The sequence below is a fragment of the Marmota marmota genome, unplaced genomic scaffold (assembly GCF_001458135.2).
Source record: "Marmota marmota marmota unplaced genomic scaffold, marMar, whole genome shotgun sequence".
Taxonomy (NCBI): domain Eukaryota; kingdom Metazoa; phylum Chordata; class Mammalia; order Rodentia; family Sciuridae; genus Marmota; species Marmota marmota.
In genome coordinates this window covers 12,894,212-12,906,505 of record NW_026000005.1, presented here as the reverse complement: position 1 = coordinate 12,906,505, position 12,294 = coordinate 12,894,212, and positions in this window count along the sequence as shown.

The window sequence follows — 12,294 nt, the reverse complement described above, 5'->3', positions numbered from 1 at the left end:
ATATATATATATATATATATATATATATATATATATATATATATATATAACATATATATATATATGATCTATGTTGACTGTATAGCCCATATGTTCTATTTGTTTCCAATAAAACCTATTTTGGTCATATATACATAAATGACAGTAACTTCAAGATAGGCTATTGATGATTTTTCTTGATTTTAAGTTTGCTCAGTTGGTTTAGCAAAATCCTTTAAATTTAAGAGCAGCAAAATAATTTATTCTTATTAGTTCTATTATCCTAAATAAAATATACCCACAATCGCTAGCACAAATATGTGAATTTGAGTGACTTATTATGATTCCAACAAGTTATGCATTTTGATTTTTTAACCTGTTTTAATGAGACAATTTTCTGTCTCTTATATATTCATAAAGCACAATTACTTTTTTAAAAAGCAAGGTATTTATATGATCCAAAAAGGTTACATTTTGATAAAATTTTGAATTTTGTGACCATTGGACATCTCAAATAGTTTTAAAAAAGAAAGAGAAAGAAATTGGAAAAAAAAAAACATAGTGCCTGCACATAAATAAGACTTCCTAATGTGAAATGCAAATTTGCACTAAAATCTAATTTAGGTTTTACATAGTAAAAATTAGGAAAATATTTTATCCAACATTTAACTTCATTTAAAAAATTTTATTTCAAATTTTACTCATCCATGAACCATTTTGTATAATAATTTTAAATACCACTTATTATATCTTACTCTACCAATTAACTTGTTTTAACTTTCCATTTTCCTCCATAATAGAACTTAACAAAAAGACTTATAATGCTTTAGTTTACTTTTTTATAAGTAGGCACTCATAAGCAAAAATGTTATCAATTATAAAGATAAGCTGCTTCAATAAAACAAAATAGTTTAAGGAAACTTTGCAAATGTACATCTAATTCCTGAGTCTCAGAGCAGCATGAAAAGGAAACTGCAAAGGAATACTGTTTTTAAAAATGTTAGGCAATCTTATTCATTCATTTATTTATTTTTGGATCTGGGGATTGAACCCAGGCCCTTGAGCATGCTAAGCAAGGCTATACCACTGAGCTATATCCCCCGCCCAATATCCTAATTATTTAAGCAAAATGAATGACAATATTTAAAAACCTAGTACTCTTCTGAAATGCTAACCCTTGGTTTGTGTGTGTGTGTGTGTGTGTGTGGTTTTTTTGTGTGTGTTGTTGTTGTTGTTTACATCCAAAACATGCTCTCTAAATAGTGAATGCAAGTACCTAATTGGTATGAAGAAGCAAAATATGTTCACCTGCTTACCATCCAGATGAGAAGAAGGTAGGGAATTATTATAATAATAAATGACTGGTTTGTTTACAGGTTTCAAAAGGAATATTTCATTTCTAATAACATACTTTTCCTTTTTGCACCTAAAAGTATCTTGTTTCTCCAAACTCAGGTTTTGCAGAAAGAGGAAGTTTTCAGAAAGAATTAGAGTAAGACAAAAATAAATTAATAAAGTCATCCTTATAATATTAAAAATGTACATTTTAAAAGTAACAAGATGAAGATACTATCAGTAATTAGTGAAAACCATCACAATTCAATGGATGTAACATTTTATTGTCTGTTTTTTAAGTGTTCTGATTAAATGTACAGGATGCTCTTCAAAACTGTTCAGAGTATCTCCAAAGGACAGACTAATTACCAACTGTTAATATTAAAAATACACTTGGGGCAGAAAAATAGGACTTCAATTTACAGTAATAATTTTGGGATGGAGTTGTTCCAGCAGAAAATTGTCACAGCTGCTCAAAGTGTGATGACAACCATGAAAATAAAATAAATACAGTTATAATTTCCCAGTAGATCTTGAGATACTTTGCCAAGAAATGTAAAATATTTAATATACTTTAACAAATTATAATGTGAGAGTTATACCTTATGTTTGAATGAGGGTTTTGAGTTACAATGTTTTTAGGTAAGAAATGAATATATTTTTGACAAATGAACAATATGAGCATCTAGCATTTTTATGCTTCCTCTGCAGAAGATTATTCATAGAATATATTTTATTTTAATTACTTATGACCAAAGCAAATAGCATTCAAATTATTCAAACATAAATGTATTTTATTTTTCTGATAGGCTGAATGATTTTAACCAATACTATTACTATCACCACCACCCATCCATGACTAAAGATTTGTTCTTCACTTAGCTAAAGGATTCCCAGTTGTCCACACAACTGTTTCTGGAAAGACTGACTTACAGACAAGAGAAACAAGTGTGTTCAAGTTACTTGGCCCAGAGTTAATATGCTTCCTAGCTGTGAGTCTCCTGACAAATCCAATCCACTGTGGGCTATTTGCATGGATGAAAAGCTTCAAGGTACGATCTCACTCTTCGTTTATTAAGGTAGAGGAAGTTTATATCTCATGACTCTAAACTCAGTTAGGTTGTCTCAGTGCAGGATGACTTTCCTGGCTACAAAGGACAGAAACCAATATCTTTTTACAATTTAATTCAGTGGGTTTACATACAGTAGAAGTACATTCTGTTGATTTGACATTTTGGTTTATAAAGCACACTTAAACTATCACATACAACTCTTACCAGACTCTGGGAGGTAAATACTTATGTATTTTCAGTGGTCTGGGAATAAAGTTTAAATGTGGATCTTCTGTTTAAAAATATTTATATTTTTAGTTTCTCATATTTAATTATTTTAAGGGGCCATGATATTAGGTATAGTTAGAAACTTTCTTTTTTCTTTACGATTCAGAAATGTTCACTTTTTATTATTATTTGTTCAGTGGCTACTGGCTATTTATACACTATTCTTGATGGATAATATCATCACCAAACAGTCAGAAAGTCCGGCATGAGGAAGTAACCGCTTGAGCTAAAGCCGACCCTCGTCACCAAATAGACCCCATAGACACTGAAATAAATTTATGCCCAAAAAGATCTTTTTAAAGCATGGTGCAGTATAAGAAAAAATTAAATAAAAACAACTACTTGAAACTATTTGTAATTTATTTTAGTCTCGGAGCAGCAGTAATTTATACTGACAACCTACTTAATATGCATTTTGCCACTATGAGAGCAAACTATTAAGAAAAACCTTAATAGAAAATAGTCTGATGCATAATGGACATTGATCAAATAGAAGTTTAATTCCTAAGTTATCTATTTATAACTTTCCTAAGTCTTTCTAATCATATGCCTCTTCTATTGTCTTTTATACTCCCTTTTTGTTATCAATCCACCTAATATAAAGGTGGATCTACCTGTTATCCACTGCCCATTTTTTTTATTTGATAAAAATGCTCATAATATATTTTCCACAGGTGCAGGAGAGTCAAGGTGAACCTCACAGAAAATCAAGATATAAGTACTAATGAAGTAAGGGTAAATTTGATCCCTTTATATCACTCGATTACTGTAGACTCCCTGTTAAATGGATTAATCAGTTGTAAATCCATTGTATTGGATGTACTTCATGTATGTTTTTTAAACATTTTCAATCCTGCACTCTTTTAAATCATCTAGAGAAGCACACATTTCTCCAAAGGACTTTTTGATTTCCTGATGCCCGCATAGTATCAATGCCTTTGTCTGCTGTTACCAGGTTGGGAAGAAAAGAATTAGGCAGAAACTCAGACAGCCATCAAATGCAAATGAAGTGATACCACTTGAAATGGTTCTTAAAGAAATAATTTCATTCACAAAAGCTCTCAAAAACACAAGTCATTTATTACATATTGCCAATATTGCATCATGTATAATTGAAGATATCAGTAATCCCCTACAGTGACTGAAGAAATCTCTCCTTCTATATTTGTCAATTTTGACAAAGCAAAAAATAACTATTAAAAAGATATAGTAAACCCCTTGTACTTTCCAGGTCAGGAAATGTCTTCCTTTTGAAACAGCCCTATTAAACATAACAATAGTTAAATTCTTAGGGAAGAGAAATGAACTTTAAATATATCATGCCACCCTGTACTTTTCATTTGTATTTTACAATTGGCATTTGAAAGAAAGAGAATCAATTTGACCTGATGTCATTTCTGTTTGGTAGTTTGATTCTCAATCACCTTTCGTTACTAAGAGTAATTCTGTTCAACATACCTTTAAATTGGAGTGGAGATAAAATAATCGTGACAAGTCAAATATCCTCTCTTCCTGAACTCCAAAATGGAAGTCAATGGAAATGAATATGCATACCTCACACAAAATGATCAGATGCTATTTAAAGAACGTGTTACTAAACTCCATGGAGACTGTGAAGCAGTGACATCAGCAGACAGAAGTTGGAACCTGCATTGTATGAAGTATGAGCTGTGAGTTTCCACTTCTGACACCCACTTTACAACTTTGTCATAAGGACTAACTGAAATCTCAATTTGAATATATGCCCCACATTACAGGCCCTCTTTAAAGATTAGTTTTATCCCATATTTTTAAAATAATTTTTACATCCATTACCTCATTTATTCCATACAACCATCCTATGAAGTACTGTGATCAGATATTACCTCTATAAATAAAATGGCATAAAATGATATCAGGATTCCTACTCTGGTGACTTTTGGTTGTGTTTCCTCTAGTACATGACCCTTATAGATTCCCATTAGAGAATCTTCTAGCAAACTTCATACTTTCAGGTGTAAAGGGTAACATTACCATCATGAAAGGATTGAAAGATTGATGAAAGGCTGAATGTGCTCCCATTGATTAAAATGTTATTATATTTAATAAATTTAATTGCCTTATCTGCTTGGGGAAACTTTTAACAGACTATAGCAGATGGTAGCTAATGCTGATGGGAGAAAACTCAACTAATTTAGGAAAAAGGCATATTATAACAAGGTAGTCAACCTAGCAGCACAGGAGTCATTGAGAGGGTTAGGAAAAAAAAAATACACACTACTACGGGAATATAAGCAATTTTGAGAAATTCAAGCAGGTGGTCTGTTTCAGGGAAGTCCATTGGAGAAACGACAATGCCAGAGCTTATTCTTGCTTATCACTTGTACACACAGAGCCATTGGACATGATGCCTTTTACACAGCTGGCATCCAGGACATCCAGTGAGTGAATTAATGAACATTAAATCTCCAATGTGTTGTTCTATATAACATCATTCATTCAATTTGATTTTATATATAAATGTTTAAATGACTAGCATGTTTTGAATCTTGGTGTTTTATTTTTGGATGAATAAAATAGGAAGACATAAGGACTAACTGAGGTCTCAATTTGAATATATGCCCCACATTACAGGCCCTCTTTAAAGATACCATTTGAAATGGTTCTTAAAGAAATAATTTCATTCACAAAAGCTCTCAAAAACACAAGTCATTTATTACATAATAAATTATTTTCTAGAAAGTCTTCCATTTTCACAACTGTTTGAATGACCATGAATTTTTTTACTTAACATTAATTTTTATTTTTTATATTTTATTTATATATTTTTTAGAAAAGTGGTTATGACTGGTAGAAGCAGATAGAGCAGGAGAAATGGAATCTTCTTTTTTTGTTAGAGAGAGAAAGAGAGAGAGAGAGAGAGAGAGAGAGAGAGAGAGAATTTTTTAATATTTATTTTTTAGTTCTTGGCGGACACAACATCTTTGTTTGTATGTGGTGCTGAGGATCAAACCTGGGCCGCATGCATGCCAGGTGAGCGCGCTACCGCTTGAGCCACATCCCCAGCCCCTAATTTTTATTTTTGACATGTATAATCAACCAGCTATTTAGCTGGATGTTAAGAGTTCTGTAATCATTAAACAGCATGGACTTAGTGATATGTTGAGTTAACCAATAAATAAAAACAAATGCATATCAGATTTTCATTATCTAATAGATCCATAGGTAAAATTCAAGTTAGACCTATAAGGATAAGAGAAATCACAAGAAAATGCAAAATATAATAGAGAAGGAAATGAAATATTATTATGGGTATACTTCAGGAAATTAAAGACTCAAATGCATTTAATATGAATTCATCATTAGTTTCTAAAATAGAAAGCTGAAAGAAACAATAAAGCACATTTCCTAAATGACACATATGAAAAAAACGGATTTATTTCCATCTCATTTAAGTATATGTTTAAATTTGTTCCACATTATAGTAATAAAGAAATATAGTAATTATGGGAACAAAGTTTTTATAGAAAATATAAAAGCAGGGCTGGAGTTGTAGTTCAGCAGTGGCATACTTGCCTGGCTTGTGTAAGGCACTGGGTTCAATCCTCAGCACCACATACAAATAAATAAAGATATTATGTGTCCATCTCCAACTAAATAAAAAATTTCAAAAGAAAATATAAAATCATACTATTTTAAAATCAAAGTGTACAGCATAAAGCTGAATATAACAAATTATTTGTCTTGATATAATCAGGTTTAGAGTTTTCATTGAAATGTTTTCAGTCAGAGAATATTTAAGTTATAGGAAAGGCTACCATATAACCTGGCACACTGAAGACATTTACAATGTATTATAATCTCATTTCTTTCCTTTGAATTGACCACCTTCCTTGTTTTCAAAGGCTCAGTCATCTTTCCACGCTGTCATCTAACATCAATTCAATGAGATTCAATGAGAGCTCCTTGCTGCCTTAAATGCAGAAAACGCAAAAATTTTAACTCCTAACTCTTGATTAATTAGGAAACAAGGAATAAAAAGAAAGCTTTCAAGGTGATGAATTACTGTATGTCGTGGTTTGGATCTGAGGTGACCTCCCCCCTCCAAAAAAAAAAAAAAAACTCCTGTGTTAATGCAGGAATAATCAGAAGAAAAAATTGGATTGGATTATGAGAGTTGTGACTTAATCAGTCACTTCTTATTTTAATGGACTGAGGATGTGGTAACCATAAGCAAATGGGGTATGGCTGGAGAAGGGGGACCACTGGGGGTAGACCCTGGAAGGGTTCATCTTCCCTGTGACACCTTCCACTTTCTGCTTCCTGAATAGAGCAGAACTTCTCTACTTCATCCTCCGCCATGATGTTCTTCCTCATGGTGGGCTCAAAGCAGTGGAGTCAACACACAATGGATTAAACCTCTGATATCATGAACCAAAATAAACTCTTCATCCTCTAAGTTGTTCTTGTTGGGTATTTTGTAACACAAACAAAAAGGCTAAATAACACATTATGTTTAAAATTTACATGACTTTTCCTCAAAGTATGTTGTATGGGCCAATGTTCCCAAAGTTTCTCTAAATATAAAATTCTACAAACAAGTAACATTTGAAAAGTTCTATATCCTTCTTTTCACAGATTGGCTGAAAATATGATACTGAAGACATAGAAGTCCTTCAATAATGGAAGGTATGTTTATTCGTCAACAAATATTTATTGAGCACTTACTGTGTGTGAAGAGATGAACACCATTTGAAACATTTGACTGCTGACAGCTTTTTAAAAATATTTTTTAGTTGTAGGTGGCCACAATATTATTTATTTATTTTTATATGGTGCTGAGAATTGAACCCAGTGCCTCACACATTCTAGGCAAGCACTCTACCACTGAGCTACAACCCCATCCCTGCTGACAGCTTTTAATCCTCACCCTTACCTTTTCTCCTTGTGGCTACATTTGTATGGAAAAAAATCCCAGGTGCCACTTCCTCTGGTGATGGTAGAAGATTTGAACCATAGAAGTCCTTGTACATAGGCACTCTTAGCTAGATCCAACCCTTAACCACAATACAAACTCCTGGCCAGTTTTCTTTCCCTGTGAAGCCATTTTGGACTTGTTAGAGGAGTCTTCCCTGCCTTTTCCAGACAGCCTCAGTATTTAAACAATGAACCTTTCCATAATCTGTTGGTTCAACTGAACCAAACTTTGAACAGAAGATACATTCTATTTTCTCCTATGCTATTCCCCAAAATTGATATTTGCTGACAATGTAATGTACAGCCAATTAGTTCTTTGTAAAAGTGACTATCAAAGGCAATAGATATTAGCCTGATATACTTTCAGGATTATCATATTACAACTTCAAGTCCACTCAGGGAAATAGAATACAAACAAGGTGTTCAATAGAGAAGAATGGTTATGAGAATGTTGGAAAGTTCAAAAAACAGATGTCGAGATGTGATGCAATTTGTAAGAGATTATGGAAAATGCCTGTGAAGAAAAAAAAGGGAAGGAGCAGAAGAAGCAGCTAGACAAGATGAGAGGAAATAAGAAACGACAGACAGATGATTATGTAGAAGAATTCGTCCATCATAGCTTCTGGAAAAGCTGAATAGACCAATGTGGAATCTCAAGTGCACAGATTGATTATTAAAGAGATCCTTCCAATATAGTGTTTGGTCAGTTTTTGTTATTGTTTATTTTTTGTTTGTTTTCTGTTGCTGCAACCAAAATACCTGAGAAGAACAACTTAGAGGAGGTAAAGTTTATTTGAGGCTCACAGCTTCAGACGTTTAGTCCGTAGATAGTGTAATCCATGGCTCTTGGTGCCAGGTGAGGCAGCACATCATGAGTGAAGAGCCCCATGGAGGAAAAACTGCTCACCTCATGGTGGGTCTGGAAGCAGAAAGTCAGGAAAGAGGCTGCAGAGAAGGTGAACCTTTCCAGGACAGGCCCCCAGTGACCACCTTCTCCAGCCATACCGCATCTGTCTGCAGTTATCATATGGTTGTTCCAATTACACTAAGATGGACTGATTAGTTTACAGTTCCCACATTGAAGCATTTCACCTCTGTATATTCCTGCATTACCAAGAGCTTTGGGGAACACCTCATATTCAAACCACAACACACAGGAATGGCCTGATTTAACAACAACAAAAACATTGTTCTTAATCACTGACTTGAGAGCAGCTTAGGACAAGTGTAGTTTGGGCATGAAAATCATAGAGTATCCAAAGATGCAGCAACTGGAAGTTGTCATTCAGTTATACTGCCCTCAGCAGATTCTTTTGAAGAGCAATTACATGTCCCTGCAATGAGATTTGTTAAAAAGTTGTTGGTTGAATTGAAAGGCAAACATGGAATAGTAAGATAGATAAGAAACAGGTGTATCAGGATGTCGCTACTATCCTCCAGAGCCAGACACTAGGATTAGGGGGTCTTCCAATGACCAGAAGCTGGGGTTCCTAGGCATGAAAAAGGTCCTTCCTAGTGGGATTTGGTACTGTGGAGGGAAAAGTTGCTTCACAAACCTGGGCTCATGGTAAAGACTTATCCACTGTCTCAGAACACCTGCCAAAATCCAAGAGAAAAGGGACTTCTCCCTTCCTCCTTCCTGTCTCCTTCTCATAACCCTCATTGCTCAACTTAAATGGAAACAATTTGGCAAGAGGCCATGAGAAATTAATAGCAGGGGTCAGTCTTCTGCAACACAGAGCAGAGGAAGCACCAATAATAGATTTGGAAGGAAACAAGCATAGGTCTACATAGCAGGTCAAAAAGATTTAAAACTCGTGGATATATGCTGAATTAACATACTAGGACATTGATCATCAAAATAGTCAAGTGCCTACGAGTCATTTAAGCCACAGCATATTTGGCAATATGTAATATCTCCCTCTGAAAGACAAACCCACCATAACAATCCATTTTTCACCAAAACAAATAGACAGAAACTTGATAGTTTGGAGAGCACAGATCAAATTTGGTTTCACAACTGTTTAATTTAGACGTGAACCCAACATCTACATTAATGAGAATGTTGAAAACAGATCATGATTAAGAGCATTTCTTATATCGATCGAGTTAAAAATTTTCAAAAAGTAGAGATGATTTTTTAAAACTTCAGTAGCAGAAAGCTCTTTTAATCAGAACTCATGTTTCATGAGCTCAGATCATAATTGTTTTTGACATATTTAAAAATGACTTATTTCTACATAGTACTTAGGTCTAGCCACAGGTCATACTGGCTCCCTGTGTTCACATAAAGAAAAGCCTCATGGGAAATGGATGGCATTAGAGCAGATTATGCTAAGTGAAGCTAGCCAATCCCTAAAAAACAAATGCCAAATGTCTTCTTTGACATAAGGAGAGTAACTAAGATCAGAGTAGGGACGAAGAGCAGGAGAAGAAGATTAACATTTAACAGGGATGAGAGGTGGGTGGGAAAGGGAGAGAGAAGGGAAATTGCATGGTAATGGAAGGAGACCCTCAGGGTTATACAGTGGAGGGGGTAGAGAGAGAGGAGGGGAGGGGAGGGGAGAGGTGGGGAGGAGGGAGGGTGGAGGATGGGAAAGGCAGCGGAGCACAACAGACACTAGTATGGCAATATGTAAATCAATGGATGTGTAACTGATGTGATTCTGCAATCTGTGTATGGGGTGAAGGTGGGAATTCATAACCCACTTGAATCAAAGTGTGGAATATGATATGTCAAGAAATTTGTAATATTTTGAACAACCCACAATAAAAAATTTAAAAAAAATAAATAAAAAAGAAAAAAAAGAAAAGCCTCAAAGATACGATCAGTAATGGGGCTTTATTAGAAAGTTGATTAGCACATCTTTTGTCCTCTTAAATTAAAAGAAGTGCCACACCAGAAAGACTTAGAATCTGGCCCAATTATGAGCAAAATTTTCTCTCCTTTTCCTGTCCTTCAATTCTTACTCTGGCCTAGGCTCAAAATTAGCATAGAAGGTAGGGAAATAGTTGAGACATCTGTCTGGAGCCAGCTTACTATTCAGCTCTGATACCAGCACCTGCCCACCTTAAAATGAGAGAGAGTGAAGTAGGAGGAACAGATGCACAGCATGTTAGCTTTGTGAGGTGCTAAAAATACCATGCTGGAAATGATAAGGTACAGAATAAAAGACTATCAGGTGTGGTTCCTTGTGGGTGCTCAGAGCAGCCCTAGTGTTAATGTCCACTACCCCCATCACAGAGCTGTAATTGAGTGCCTTCGACAAGATTACACGTTCGTCTCTTCTGGAAAATGTACAATGTCCTCCCCTGTGTGTGCAGTCTTTCAATTTCACTATTGGACAGCTACAAACTTAGATGATGGGGTGATGTTTTAATATATCCCTTTGTAAAGGTTCATTGTTAAACCCTGGCTCAGAAATAAAAATGGGGGGAAAAGATAGATAATTTGATGCGCTTCTTCAGCTTAAAATAGGCAAAGTTATTTTATGTAGTGAGAACACTGTATCCTGACCTCTGGCGATATGCTGTTGAGCTATCAGTCACCAACCTCTACTTTGATGGCTGAGCCTGAGTGATGAGAACTTTGATGAGGACAGGGGTGCAGTTTTAATAGGGGAATTATAGCACCGCTGCCCATCTGCTTACAGCCAATTGCATCAAAGTGGAGAGGCTGAGAAAAGCTTCTTTTTTAAATAAGAACCTTAAAAGTAACGTGAGATAGGGTTAAAGACAATACAAGTGTTACCGAAACGTTCCAGTAGTTATTTATAGAAATAGGAACTGGCAAAACCACAGGAGCACACAGAGCAAATACATTGATGGAAGACTTGGGTTCTGGGACCTACTCTGAATCTCCTTGGGACATTCACTAAAATGAAGTACAATAAACCTTAAAAGCAAACCACTCAAAGCCCCAGACAGGGAAAAAAAAATGTTCCTAGGAAACTTCACTGGCTGTGACCTTCTGTTGAGATCACTCAAAGCATGCACACTGCAGTGGAAAATAAATGATAGACAGCAAATTGGCAGGCAAGTCCCAGAGGACTAAACAACATAATGTCATGTAGTTTGTAAAGGCATGGATATTTGTCACTACAACCTGCATGAAGGACACATACTGTGCAAACTTTTATTAATGTGTTCCATTACTTTGGTGTGTGTGACTTGTTCTCCCACATCATTATGTAAAGCAGGCTAGCATTTGGCACATTGCTTAATAAGTAAGGGCTGCAGTCAACTATTCAAATACTTAATTATTATGGTATGCACCTACATGCTATAGCTTCCTTCATGAAATTTCTCCCACATTAAAATTACTTAAACTTAATCCTCCCTGAGCCCCACTGTGAGAGGATCCTGGTCTGGTAATACCCAGGAGACATACACTACTTACAAGAATACAGGGGCCAAGGCACCCATCAGAGTTTTCTGAAATAAGCAATGGAAACAGTAGCAATAAATAATTCATTCAGTATGTTTTATCAGAGTCTAGACAATAAAGCTATTCTTAATCATAAGTGAATTTTTAAAACACCTGATCACAGTTTTTAAGAGTGATATCCCATTACAACTTTGAAAGCAGAAAAAGTTGATGACAAGTGTTCTTTAATATTATGAAATTGTAAGTGATGAAGACAGTGGAGACATTTTAAATACATATATTCAGGTTAGAGAAAGC